General features: G+C 38.8%; 1 protein-coding gene across 4 annotated transcripts in view; it reads left to right on the forward strand.

Moving 5' to 3' along the window:
- Nucleotides 1-15065, forward strand: part of BMPR1B (bone morphogenetic protein receptor type 1B) — a 264614-nt gene that overhangs the window by 27540 nt on the left and 222009 nt on the right. For 3 of the 4 annotated variants that reach the window (XM_072117926.1, XM_072117903.1, XM_072117917.1), the window contains exon 2: nt 3865-3903. The exons of the other annotated variant lie outside the window; for it this stretch is intronic. The gene's annotated coding sequence lies outside the window, so the exon portion shown is untranslated. The remainder of the gene's footprint in view (nt 1-3864; nt 3904-15065) is intronic. 4 annotated transcript variants of the gene reach the window in all.

Consider the following 15065-nt stretch of genomic DNA (forward strand, 5'->3'; position numbering starts at 1 on the left):
TACTTAAAACTGACTCATGTATAAGCCGAGGGGACGTTTTTCAGCACATTTTTTGTGCTGAAAAACTAGGCTTATACACGTGTATATACGGTATACATATATATATATATATATATATATATATATATATATATATACCGTATTTTCCGGACTATAAGGCGCACTTAAAAGCATTGGATTTCCGTGGAAATCCAAAGTGCGCCTTATAGTCCGGTGCGCCCTATGTATGGCGCTGGGCACAGGGCAGCGGACCATACTTACATAGGTCCCCGCTACCGGAGACAGCAGATCTCCAGCGGGAGATCTGCTGTCTCCGGTAGCGGGGACCTATGTAAGTATGGTCCGCTGCCATCCTCCACCTCCCCCTCACCTTCCCCGCTCACCTTCCCCGCGTTCCCCGTCGCGTCTCGGCGTCGCGTCCCGTCGCCGCGTCCTGTCGCCGCGTCACGTCGGGTCTCCGCCACGCCCCCGGACCTCCGCCACGCCCCCGGCCCCCGGACCCTGCGCCTTATAGTCCGATGCGCCTTATATATGTAATTATTACATATATAAGGCGCATCGGACTAATGCGCCTTATAGTCCGGTGCGCCCTATAGGGCAGAAAATACGGTATATATATATATATATATATATATATATATATATATATATATATATAGTATCATATGATACTATGATCTTGGTAAACTAGATTTCTGCCTTATCCGGAATGGTAAATGGTAAATCTTCCTTGAACAATGATTGGGAATAAATCACACTGTTACATCCCTCCGTAAGTCACAATATATGAGGTTAGTTTTGTTAAGAATTAATTTATAAATGTATAGCTACACTATAGCTTCTGGCAGTGGTGGCACAATGGAAAATTGGAAAGTGTTTGTAGAACTCAAATTAGTGCTTAATCGGCTCATTGCCAAGCCACATAGGAATTTTTATATCTCTAGTGTTGTTAGCTAGTGCGGGTGATAACCTCTTGCTAACCTCCCTTTAGAATTAAAGAATCAGGTTGTTGAAACTCTGCAGATTGCTCCTTCTTTCAAGTGACATCAACTATTGAAGTTAAATTTCGACAACCCCATGGTTGCAGAACCTTTATTTGCTGAAATTGGTTGGTTCACAAAAAAACGTTGTTGAAAACCATAGTATTATTTAGTTTTTTCCATCAATGTAGTTCTATGAGGGGATCTATAAATTCTTGTACGTATTTATGAAGAGAGGGTGTTCCAAACATTTTGGAGAACCAAACGCACATATACTGTGGCAGAAACACTTTGCAACATATATTTATTTGCTTTAGTTTAATATTTTTTTAATGCTTTCTTCTGTTGCAACTTTTTCCCACACCAATGTATTGCTTATGGATAAGCCTTTATTAATTATTTCCTGGGAAAAAAAAAATCAGTTTTTTTGTCATTTTACACTATAAATTTTACAATATAAATTTTCAGACTATAAGACACTTCTTACTATAGGACACACCGCAGACTTACCCTATTCCCTTCTTCTTACCCTGTCAAAGCGCCGCATGTCCTCATTCTCAGCAGTATGTGGAGATGTAAGAAGCATGTGATCAGTCACATGATTCTGACATCACCACAGGTCCTGTAGGTTCCCCGGGAGAGGGGAGAGCAGTGTGGAAGGGATTGGGTGAAGCTCTATATCAGGGCATCAACCGATCTCCATTACAGGGTCAGGAGGGTCTGGCAGTGCTGGATCCTTCTGACCTTCAGTCTATAAGGCGCAGGCCACCCCCCCCTAAACGCCCCACTGGTGTGAAGGCGGCGGATTGGGGCAAATAATCGCAAGTGCTAGCAAAAAGTGATCATTTTCGATTATTTTCCGAGGGCCTGGTAAATATGCCTTTTTCTGTCTATATTTAAGTGAATGTGTAGCAGAAATACCTTTGAATAGAAATTTGTGGGAAGAACTGAGATTTGTATTGGTGCTATAGCATACTTATCTTGCTCGGGTACTCATTTCCTATGTTGCTATGGTATTTTGGTTTTCTTGGGAGTCGGTGAGAACCCACTTTGGGAAATAAGTGACCTCCTCAGACCACCTTCTTTCCATTTACTATGGGAATACAGTTCCTTTATCCTATGTGGCCATTTTATGGTTGAAGTGGGTGCCTTGACCCCTGTAACTCCTGGCCGAGCTAAGTACAGGCAGTCCCCGGGTTACATACAAGATAGGGTCTGTAGGTTTGTTCTTAAGTTGAGTTCGTATGTAAGTCGGAACTGTATATTTTATCATTGTAATCCCAGCCAGAACTTTTTTGGTCTCTGTGACAATTGGATTTTAAAAATGTTGGGTTGTCATAAGAATCAATATTATCACTAAAGCTTCATTGCAGACACATTTGATAACTGTTTCAGCTGATCATTGTAGCCTAGGACTAAAGTACAATAAATAACCAATATCCAGAGGTCCATTTGTAACTATTTGTCGTATGTAAGTCGAGTGTTCTTAAGTAGGGGACCGCCTGTACTGAAAACCAATAGTACTAGAGGGATGTGGAAAAAGGGAGCTGGAACGGAGTGACGGGCTATCATGGGACCAGCTTTGGCCAATGAGTGGTCTCCCCAGACAGCAGTATTTCACTTCAGTTTCCCTTTTGAGGTAGCTTTTACCTTTTTGTTGCCCCAAAGTCAGAGTCAGCTGAAGAGGGTCTCATGACACCCAGAACCTGTAAGGAACCTGTTGTATTAGAACGATGGTGAAAGCAGGAGTCGGAGCAGAGTTACCATGCTTTTTTCCTACATATGCCCTGGCCCTCTAGGGCTTCCAGATTCCTTGAAAATCCCTTTAAGAAAAAGCAATCAAAAGATTGTACGTTTCCCTAACTGGTAATTAAAATAAACTGAAAGCTAGCAAAATAATTGCTCATTTATACAGCTTCATATAAAAAAGTTGCCTGAATAGGGTGATGTGAATAAAAAAACATTTTCTCAAAGTTTAACTTTTTTTTAAGTTGTTAAAACATTATTAAAACTCTATAATTTTTCTATCTTCATGATAATACTGACCAAAAGAATAAAATTAATGTTTCATAAAGATTGCACTGTAAGGCCTCATGCACACAAACGTGTGTGTGCTTTGGCCGTGAACTAGCTGAACAATTTGCATCTAACATGGTATGATAGATGTACCATCAACGGAATGGGCCAACTGCCACCACCGCAAATGCTCCCCATCTTTGCACTTACCTGCTGATTTCAGATGGGTAATAAGCAACAATACACCGGCATTGTTTTCCTCAATTCCACTGATTTATTCTCCTGGAATTATTATCCAGCTTCACAATACACTACACAGAATGGTGCCTCAAGGAAGAGTTATTTGGTTTGCAGATGAAAAATGGTTAAAACTGCACTCACTAAATGTTGATTAATGTTGGCTGAACCTCAGATTCAGCAGAACCAGCAGAATGGGGTATATTTATCAGGGCCTCTGTGCCACGCCACGCTTATTGCTAGAACTTGAGATTATTTGCCCCAATCCGCCATTTTCATGCCAGTGGGGTGTGAAGGGGGAAGCGGCAGCATATAATAAATATCCCCCTATGTTTGGTGGAGTAAGGTGGAATAACTCTCTGTAAAACAAACCTGTGTAAGACCAATTTTTCTAATATTTCTTTGACCAGACAACAGGTTGCATTCATTGGATTTTTATTAATCTGTATGGGGATAGCCAAAATCAGATTACATGAACATATATTTGGGGATATTTACTGCAAATGATTGAAATGACAGTCAATCAGGCAGACATGTGACACATTTTTAAAACTCTTTAAATATTTTGTGGAACTAGGCTTAGTTTTCAATAAAATAACTGTATCTTGTTTTCTTTTCTTTCTCATTACAGCCACTGTTCATCTGCTTACTGCTGTAAATTCCCTAAAAGGTAAGACCATATCAATGCCAATTACTCTAAATTTCCTTGTTCATTTTCACCATAAAATATCAGTCAAACAAAATTTACAGACTACATAAAAATGAAGATGAAGTATTTAATGATGAAATACTGAAAACTTTAGTGAAATCCCAAACAACCACATTTATATGGGTACCATTGGCCTGATTTTTAATATGCAGGGCTTATGATATTTTCCTATAATGCAGCAGGGATCCGAACATGACAGCACACCATAAAAGACACGCACCCCCCTGTATGTCTGGGGGTGGATACATCAAGAGGCATAGGCCGCCAGGCAAAACTACGGCAGGCAAGGGATAGGAACCCATTGCGCCCACCCACCCCACCAGTGACCACACCTTGGTGATAATTTTTGGAAATTCTTGCAGTACAGAAGTATTTGCTATTATTTCAGTGCTTCTATACCAGAATCTGCAGTAGAAGCACTGATAAATCTCCCCCATTGTTGAATGCAGCAGTGTACCATCTCTATTCTCCTGTAAACGGGTGCTGGAGCTTCGACTTTGCCTTATACTTACATCTTCTGTGGGGTGGTGACAACTGGTCCTGTGACTGGCCACAGCAGAGACCTTCAGATGGATGGCAAGTTACTGACTGGCTGCAGCAGTGAAGGGAAACATCTGTATATAGAACAAAGGCTTACCTTGAATTTGTCTGCACAGTAATTCACAGGTTAAATTGTATGTTTGATGTCAATTATTTCTGAGCAGTTGTCCAATTCTTACACTTGTCGAGGACATGTCCAGCTTCAGCACTGACACCACTAGTAGAAAGTGTGCAGCAACCATAAGACTCATTGTGGGAGGTAAAGCTACAAACAAGAGTTTACAACCATTGGCTCTTCTTTTTTTTTAAGTGAAAATGTGTTTTCCTCTCTCACTGGGAGTCATCTATCTTTAGTCTGAAATTTTTCTGCTGTCTTTTTTTTGGGGGAGAGGGGGCGAATGGTGGGGGCTGGGCTTGTTTAATTGAGTTTAGAGAATCTGGCATTGTTTTTTGTAACCTTTGTCTAAAATGCAACACAGAAGGAGTAAACTTATGAGCAACCCATTCTAATATCAGCAGGAGAGTGAAGTATTCTTGCACAATTATTTGTGACTTTTTGCAGCTGTTGACTTTTGAAAAAAAAAAACATTCTGGATTCCAAACTGGAAACTTGGTGGCAACAAACTAGCCTGGGTTGGCGACAAAACACACAAAAAAAAAAAGAGAAATGAATGTGATAAATCCACCCCATTATATGTGTCAGGTTATTTACTGTAATAGACATGCCTCTATAATGTAAGAGCTAATGTGCATTATTGAAAAGTAGATTATGACTATACTGTAGTATTAATATCCACACGGCAGTTCACAAGTTATCGGTGCAAACCCATTTTAATGGGGAATTTGTGACACTTTATTCAATGAAACAAAGTCAGGAAGCAGAGTCATCAGAGTCCAGAAGACAGCTACAGAGCACATATTGGAATTACACTTTAGCATGTAGAAATATATGAATCACAGGGCTGGTTTTTCAATCAGAGCTGGACTAGACCTGTACCTAGGGAAGCCTTTGCATGACAGACAGCTCATACCCTGCTGAGCGTGTTTCATTTTGTCAGCAGGGCAGGGTGCCACTTCTGTGTATTACAAGATCTATTCTAACCAGATCTACACACCCAATTGTATTTCATTTTATATCTCTTTCATGGAAAGATATAGCTTCTCAATTGGTGATACATGTATAATAATAGGTATGCACTACCGACCTAGTGGGTATTTATGTTTTCCCCTGCATATGACCCTGTCACCTTAAATATTTCTCTCTCTCCGTTACTAGCTTTAATATGGGCCCCAAAAATGTTGAAAATAGCCTTTGCTGTAGGGTTGCCATGTTTAGCTTAGTTATAGAAGAAAAGTGGCAGGTTTTTGAACAATTACGCCATATTTATTACAATGTTAATTGGGAACACATGTATTGTAATATTTACTGGCAAAACACACCAGTCATGGCAAACATCACCAGAGGGCAGCACGATTGCTGAGTGAGTAGCACTTCTGCCTTGCAGCCCTGGAGTCCTGGGTTCTAGTCCCACCCAGGTCAACATCTGCAAAGAGTTTGTATGTTCTCTCTGTGATGACGTGGATTTCCTCCATGTCCTCCGGTTTCCTCCCACACTCCAAAACATACTGGTAGGTTGTTAAGATTGTGAGCCCCATGGGAACAGGGACTGATTTGTCATGCTTTGTGCTGAGCTCTGTGTGCACTATATAAATAAAGAATTATTGTTATAGTATTATTATTATCACCTGAAATCACCTGCAATCTTTGCACCTCTTGTATTGAAAATAGAAAAAAAAACACAGGTAAAACCCAAGAGGTAGTTGATGGCTGCAGCAATGAAACCTGCAGGGCAGGTCACCTTTTTGTTGCAGATATTGTAATGTATCTACTATTAGTGGTTATGTATTTTCAATAACAAACATGTGAAAGTGTAATAGCTGTATTAACACTAAAATCCCCACACTAACCAAATTGCCAAAATAAACAAGTAAGGACATCAGTACAGTAATTGTTCATAGAACATATGGGCTTATTTAGTTTTTGGAATTATGAGACTAAAGAATGGCCAATATTTTAACAGCAGTCACAGTATATATTGTTTGACATACTTCGCTTGAAATCCATATGTAAGTTATAATTTTAAACAAGATGTTGAAAGGTTCCGGAAAATACACTCATACTATTGGTAGTTCCTTGGGATATTAGAGCAATCACACTGCTCTCTGTTTATTTGCTGAACGTATCATTATTCAGATCATTATTCAGATCTAACTTTGCAGAATCGCTCTAGGAATTCACAGGTGTACAGATGTGAAATAATTACTTTCAAGGATTCTATGGTCAGTAGTGAATGGTTTTTCCAAACTGACACTTTTATAAAACACAAAATTATATTGATGGATCTCAACTCAGAAACCTTTACCAATATGAACAATGGGCATTATGTAAGAGTGTGATCTGTTTTGAAACATCCATAGAGAGTTACAATGCAAGTGTGTTCTCCCCATTAATATTGAGATAGAGAGAGATTAAAGGGGTTTTCCCTTCTGGGCATTCACATTTAATTTAATTCATTTGCAATATGTTAACATTTCTTCAATTGGATGTTATTAAAAAAAATGTTCCTGTGTGAAGATAATTTGTCACAAATGTAGTCACGTTGTCCCTCAGAAACAAGATAGCTTCCTTGGATACGACCACCCCGTACTCTGGCAGTGGTGGCTGGATATGCACCATTGAATCCTGGATTCAGCGTTCATTACCACAGGGCGGCTGGGGATGTGCAGTAACTTTCCAGACATTTCATTTACAAAAACCTTTTGTTTCTTTGTGCAATCACTCCAGCAGAGGTGGTTGTATCCAAGGACACAGTCTTGTTTCTAAGGGACCATATGAGTAATGGGAAATTATCTTCACACATTTACATTTTTTTAATAAAATGTAATTGATGAAATGTATATTTATGTCAGATTAATGAAATTCTATTTAAATGCCCAGACGAGAATACCCCTTTAAGGCTTGTTTCATACAAGAATATTGAGCTTGTGTTACAATATGCTCATCTTATGCTGGAGTAATGCTGGTTTTGTTCACCGATAGTTTTGGTTACTGTTAATTAACATTCATCAGCTATTAACGATTAAATGTCTGCATACAGCTTACTTCCTAATGTTTCTAGGTATGTCCTTAGCCACAGCGTTCTCCATCCCTAGCACTGCTTAACGCCCACAACAGTATTTAATGCTCCCTTTGTTGCCTGCACACTGTATAATGCTCATACATTATATGATACCCCCCCCCCCCCCTCCTAGTGGCCTCCACACCTTTTTGGCCTCCAGTTCTGTTCTTGTAATAGTAAAATTAGTAATAGTAAAAAGAAGCCTAAACATTTACTCATCTTTCCAGGTTCTTCTGCAGTACATCTGCATGCTTCTCTGCTGCTGCTGCTGCTGCTGTTGCTGCTGCTGCTGTTGATGGCAGGTGCAATGACAATTTAACATCCCGCCACTGTCGACTCCAGGGTCAATAGCACAAACATAATTTGTTCTGAGACTTCCTCATGCAAGATTTACTGTAACCATATTATGGCTACTTATTTGTCACATCCAGAAATGTAAGCATTGAAAATGCCAACACCCCAACTTAATTTTATTTTTTTTATTGAGTTCAATACCACATCCAGTGTAATGCTGGCACTGGAAAAGGACAGAAGACACAGACAGTGGGCACTAATGCTAAATCCACTGCCCAACTGTCTCTTCCCTATTGCTCAGCTCCCCTTAAGTAGGTGGTAGACAACCAGAAAATGTTGTCTCCCTACACCAAACAAGTACAAACAAGAAACAGGACAGACAACACAAATACAGAAGAATGGTCAACTAGTCATATCACAACAGAGATAGCAACACACTACAGAAATCACAAAATAAGGAAAATGGTTTGAATAGAAGCCGAGGTCGAAATAGCAGAAATACTAAAAATCTTTCTCACTAGGTGAGGAGCTGGTCAAGCAAAACTATAACCAGCAGTGAAGTGAATGCAGAACACTCATGGGAAACCAGACCCCCCTCAGCTCCACACTGTCAGTCACAATTAACTGTTGCTAGACCAGAGCAGACACCAGGAGGATAAAGGTGTAAAAATACACTCCTAAACAACCACCAAGCAAAGACTGTTCACACAAACTAAAACAATCAAAATGTAGAGACAAAATCAGCATCTCCTCAGTCGCATATGATGGACCAAAGGTGCTGCTGACACAGATGTTACAGCCAGGGTTGTTCTCACCTTATTATTCTTATTATTATTCTTATACCTTTTCATTTACATAACAAAACATAATATTTTAATTTGTAAAATGTACATTGACAGCTTATTATTAGAGATGAGCGAGTATACTCGTCCGAGTATACTGCTCGGTCGAGTATTAGCATACTCGGACCGGCTCGTTACTCGGACGAGTATCTCGCCGGCTCGAGATCGAGCAGTAAATTAATAAAATAAATTGAATAAAAGTATTTTTATTGTAAAAAAAAAATATTACACATGTTTGCAGATGTTTTACTTGTAAGAACACATTGAAATAACACTATTCTTCACTTTCCAGGTGTTTGCGCGTGTCTCCCGCTACATTCGGAGATGTTCGGAACATCTGGAATGTGAAGAATATTGTTCTTTCAATGTGTTCTGCACTTAAATGGTCCTGTATTCACTGTTTTTAATGTTTTAATTCTATTCTTCACTTTGCAGCTGTGCGCGCGTATCTCCGAACCTATCGGGAGATACGCGCGCACACCTGCAATGTGAAGAATAGAATTAAAACATTAAAAACAGTGAATACAGGACCATTTAAGTGCAGAACACATTGAAAGAACAATATTCTTCACATTCCAGATGTTCGTGCACATCTCCTAACTTAGCGGGAGACACGCGCGAACACCTGCAAAGTGAAGAATAGTGTTATTTCAATGTGTTCTTACAAGTAAAACATCTGCAAACATCTGAAAATTTTTTTTTTGCACTGTTCTTTTACTGTTCAGTTTTATTAAAAAAATGCTCGGGTCTCCCATTGACTTCAATGGGGCTCGTTATTCGAGACGAGCACTCGAGCATCTGGAAAAGTTCGTCTCGAATAACGAGCACCCGAGCATTTTAGTGCTCGCTCATCTCTACTTATTATCAAAGTTTGGATTTGGAGTTTTCTGTAACATAAATTGTTGTTCATCCATTCTGTTTTTATGTAATTCTTTTTGCATGTATAAATGGAAAATAATCTAAGAATATTTTCTTGTGCCTTTCATTAAGGACCAAATAGTTTAGGGAAAGGGAAAGAGTACACATCTGCATATAATATGTGATCTGGAGGAGATTTAGTTTACATTTTATGAAGATATTATTTTTTTATTTTGAGCAGATATCCACGCGTTTAGCCTTTTCATAATTTATTTTAAAATTTAGAAAACCTCTATGTTTCTATAAATTCTCAGATGTTTTGGTCAATTGTTAGTCTCCTGCTGTTTTGTTTGGTTTTTGGCCTAAACCTGTTCAGGACCAGCCCCTTTCCATTTCTTGCTACCTTCATTTATTTTATTCTAATTATTGAGCTATTTGAGGGCTTGTCATGTGTGGTACCAAATGTACTTTCTACTGGAACCATTTATTTTTCTGTACAAAGTATTTGAAGCTGGAAAAAATATCCAAATACAGTTTAATTAACAAAGCAAATGCGGGTGTGTCATTTCCTTATATGCTTTGTCTTTGTGGTTTTCATTGTGCACCCAAAATGATATATCTATTGTACTTTTTACTTCTAAATGTCTTCTAAAAAAATCACCATATTTTGACACTCATAAATTCATATGTCAACATACAGACCTTTTTAAAATATAATTTTTTGCTGGAAAAGCTGATGTTTTCATTGTTCCATTTTGGGAACTTTACAACGTTTTGATGATTTTCTACAACAAATGTTATTTGTGGCAAAAGTTTTTTTCAGTTATGTCACGTAACGTTAAAGGGGTTGAGCACTTTCAGCAAATAATTGATATTGTTTGTGTAAGGAAAAGTTATGAATTTTTACAGTATACTTTCTATATCAATTCCTCACAGTTTTCTAGATCTCTGCTTGCTTTGCTTCTATAGAAAGCTTCTAAGTTTACTTCCAGTGGATGTAATTTGTCCATGGTCACGTGATGGACAGGGAGGTGCAGGAGCCGTTATTACCACACAGTTCCTATTACTCTCAGTGATAATAACGATTTGTGCACCTGCCTGTCCATCACATCACCATGGACAGATTCTCTCCACTGGAAGTAAACATAGAAGCTTCCTATAGAATTACAGCAAGCAGACATATAGAAAACCATGAGGCATTGATACAGAAAGTATATTGAAAAATTATATAACTTTTCATTACACAAATAATATCAATTATTTCTTGAAAGTGAAATTATAAATGTATAATTATTTTATATTTTTATCGGTCCTGCATTTTGAGCTATGAGGATATCAAATGTGTTTATGATTATATATATTTATTAATATATTATCTTGGGGTTAAATAGAAACTTTTACCACAACCACCAACTCTACTCTTCTTCTTTCTTCTTTCTCTAGCCCCCAGTGTTCCTGAGAGATCAGTAAAGTTACTCCTATTATACAATATAGAAATGATGCTCCCTTATGTCAGATAGGTGGTTTGGGGCTGGAACAGAGAGATAGGCACTTTCAACATGACAATAGAGAGAGTAGAGATTAACATATTAGGTTATAATAGTAACAGCAGGTGCACAGGGGCTAGAAAAATTCAAACGTTCCAGATTTAGTTAAGCAACATTAACTAAAGGAAGGTGATGCAAGGATCCCTTGGGGTGATTGTTAGTTACAGCCTGCAAGATGCTGCCAGCAGAGACCCATGAGCACCTCTATCAACAATTTCAGAGCTCATTGGTGCAGGAGGACAGGCAGCGGTAAGCATGTAAGACAAGTCCTCACCTCTTCCAGATATCTCCTGCTCTGTACTGGCTTCTGCTGCTGGCTACATGTACAGCATACACTGCAGTACAGTGCAGAACCCAGAGCAAGAGGGGTCCAAGTGGTGTGTACATGTCTGCTTTGGATGGTCTCCACTATTATACGTCTGCCCTGGGATCTCCAGTATTATACACCTGCTCTCCACTATTATAGGTTTGCTCTGGTGGTTTCTACTATTAAAAGTCTGTTTAGAGAGTCCCCAGTATTGGTGTCTGCTTTGGGGTCTCCACTATTATACATTGGCTCTGAGGGTCCCCACTATTATATTTCTATTCTGCGGTCTCCAATATTATAATCTGCTCAGTGGGTTTCCAGTTTTATAGTCTGCTCTGGGGCTATCCAGTAGTAAAGGTCAGCTATGGGGGTCTCCAGTATTATAGGTCTGCTCTGAAGGTCTCATGTATTATAGGTCTGCTCTGGGGGTCTCCTTTATTATGGGGCTGCATTGGAGTCTCAAATACTATACTTCTGCCCTATTGGGGTATTCACTATTACAAAGTCAGACTGAGGGACCTAGGGCCCACCAGTGAAGTAATTTTTGGGGGCCCACCTTCTATTATGTGGGAATATTAAATGTACATTTTTAGGCCACACTGAAACTATATGTTTGTATTGCTTTGAAATGCATTGATTATGATGAGGAAAACTCACAGCTCTCTGCATTATCATTGAATACAACTCTACCTGAGTGAGCGCTGAACAAAGACGGAGTCAGAGCCAATTGGGGTGGGGTCATCAGGTGTCAGGCTCACTGGCACACCAGTGGCCCAGTCCAACACTGCACTATTATACATATGCTCTAGAGAGGGGGTTCTCCAGAATTATTATCTTCTGGTTTGTGCACTGTATTTGTAGTTTGCTGTGGGGTCTGTATTAGTTGTTGTACATATTCAGTATTTAGTTACTTGAGTGGCATTTGTGCTGTTCTGTGGTTTTTGGCAAATGTAGGGTTCTGGTTACTAGTGCAGCCCCTTGAAGTTTAGCAGTATGACAATATGGTCCACTGACCAATAAAGGTATAGACAGTCCTCTCCAGTAAATCAGTTACAAAATACCAATAGCTTTTAATGGGGAAAAACATGTAAATTAAAAAATCATGTCATATTACATGATCTAATATTGCGTGATGAGAAAAAACTATCTTGCACAATTCACAAATATGCCTCTGACTTTGTTTCTCAGTAGTGGGGAAAGTTATAAACAGTGGATAGGGACTCAAGACGACAGAACAAAACACATCCTCAGTGACTAATTGTCTGTGAGGTTATTTGTGAAGCAGATTAAGCAGGTAAGTATTTTCTCTGGGAGAAAAAGTGAAGTTTGTGCCGGAGGTCTTTTCTTCTGCTTTAACGCTTCACTTCCGTTGTTATCACTCAAGTGTTAACTGGTTTTCCCAATACGTTTCCAGTTTACATTATTTCATGTACAACAACATGTTATGTTTTTATATCAGAATTTTTTCTTCATACCCAGCCAGGTCTTCTATCTTACTTTGAAACCTGTTGGGAAACAGCAATGTCTATCATTATGTATTTATTGTTCAATCAGCATAAATTTAGAAAGATGTCAAAAAGAGTAATTATGTTAGACTCCAAAATGGTCTGCAGGGCAATGTAAGGAACTTGAGTTTATCATAATAAATGCCACAGCGTGCAAGTAACACATATGCTCATTCTGCCATCAGCTATCTTACTCAACAACATGTATAATGTGTCTAACATGAGAAAGGGCCCTGCCAGATACTGAACCTTGTGCTCCCTGTGCAAACTGTGACATCTTTCTCTGTGTCATCTTCTGTTCATGGTATGCAGCTGAGGAGTTGCTAATTGTATCTTAGTGTCTTTTGGAACTACTGCAGTGTGAATAATGGTTTAGCACTGTTTCTTTTCCGCAGCATCAGCTCTGGTTCATTGTTAGTTAACCTGTGGTGATTGACAGAATCTCGCACTACTTACCTGCCCGTGTTGTCTGGATTTCTGAGTTCTGTCCATTCACTATTGTGACTGGTCTCTGAGATAACATAAGAGTCCTGCCCACCATTTTTAGGATGCTGTTTATCGGGAATCTTAACGAGCCTGACCTTAACTCTTGTTAAGATTTGTCTTCTGTATTTGTGATTTTGTACTTTGTTTGCTCTCTCTGTTATGATCTAGCTTTGCAACCTTTATCTGTTTGTATTGTTTTGCTCTGGTCTATATGTTTTGCATTTTGGTGTAGAGATTATTGATTAGTTACTGGCCAACATTCAGGGTAGCTTTGCATTAGCAGGAAGGGCTACACTGGTGATTTCCGATTTACGGCTCACTGTCTTGTTCCTGTACCTGGTCCCCTTATTACACAAACACTGTGTAGTGTGGTGCAAAGTGCCATTTCATTACTGTGATGCACAGTTGGCATGGGGATATAGCAATTTTGACGATGTAGTCTGGCACAGTACACATCAAACTATCCTAAGGCATACAAAGCATGAGTAGTAAGTATTAGTTATGTAAAAGACTTGTGCATGTCAGTCACAGAAAAGAGGCATGGGTGGAGGCTAGACTACATGACTTCTTGTGATATTGTCAAAGCCTAAATGTTCCTTTAATGGTTATTTCAGTGCTTTAGAAATACTGATAAATATATTGCACTTATACAAAAAACTTTAGTCAACTCAAAGTAATTGTATTGCTAAACATAAATCAATACTTGTTACCATTGATTTCTTATATATTTTTATGTATTTTCCTCCTGTGTCCTGAGAAACCCCTTCAACTAAATCCTATATCAACTATAAAAGTAAAAGCACTAAACTGGTTCCAATGATCTCCTTGGCGAGTTTGGGAAACGCTAATATAGATTGATAGGTGGAATGATGAAATCTCATAACAAAGCAAAACATGCATGCAACATGTAGTGTAGTCGTATGTCTAGACCTTCTCAAGCCAGTAGCACAGACTCATGGGTGCTCCTTCGCCCCTGCCTACAGCATGTTTTTAATTCCACATCAGTAGGAGTAACGCAACTATTGCCAAACTGAGCCAGCTGTCAGGAACCCACCAGATGAGCCGATTTATAAACAAGGAATGATTCATTGATAGATTTTTTGCATTGATGTTAGATAATGTTTGTCTTTAAAGCTTCTTTCCTATAGAAACACAGAATTATGTCTTGTAAAATAACTAGCTTTTGGCTATTACTTTAAAGTTATCATCCTAAAGTTAAGGGTTAAGTGTTGATGTACTGGTCTGAACAAGCCAGTCACAGCAAGTAGTTCAACCTTTCCAGAAGTTTGATTTGTTAGTGCCGTCTATGTCTAATTTTATTGTACTTGGCACATATTTTTAGTGCTGCAGTATTTAATAACTCATTAAAATAATTTCACACATAGCTGTCCAACTCTTCAAGCTGTTTACATTTTGACAAATGTATCTACTGCGTCATTTTTCTTCTAACATGTACCAACTGGTAACATAGAAGGACTCTGTGCAGTTCTATAGGACCGGCTAATAATCTTATTTTACGATACATTTTCTTTTTAATATTTAATACAATTGTTTTTGTCTTCTGT

The sequence above is a fragment of the Engystomops pustulosus genome, chromosome 1 (assembly GCF_040894005.1).
Source record: "Engystomops pustulosus chromosome 1, aEngPut4.maternal, whole genome shotgun sequence".
Lineage (NCBI taxonomy): Eukaryota > Metazoa > Chordata > Amphibia > Anura > Leptodactylidae > Engystomops > Engystomops pustulosus.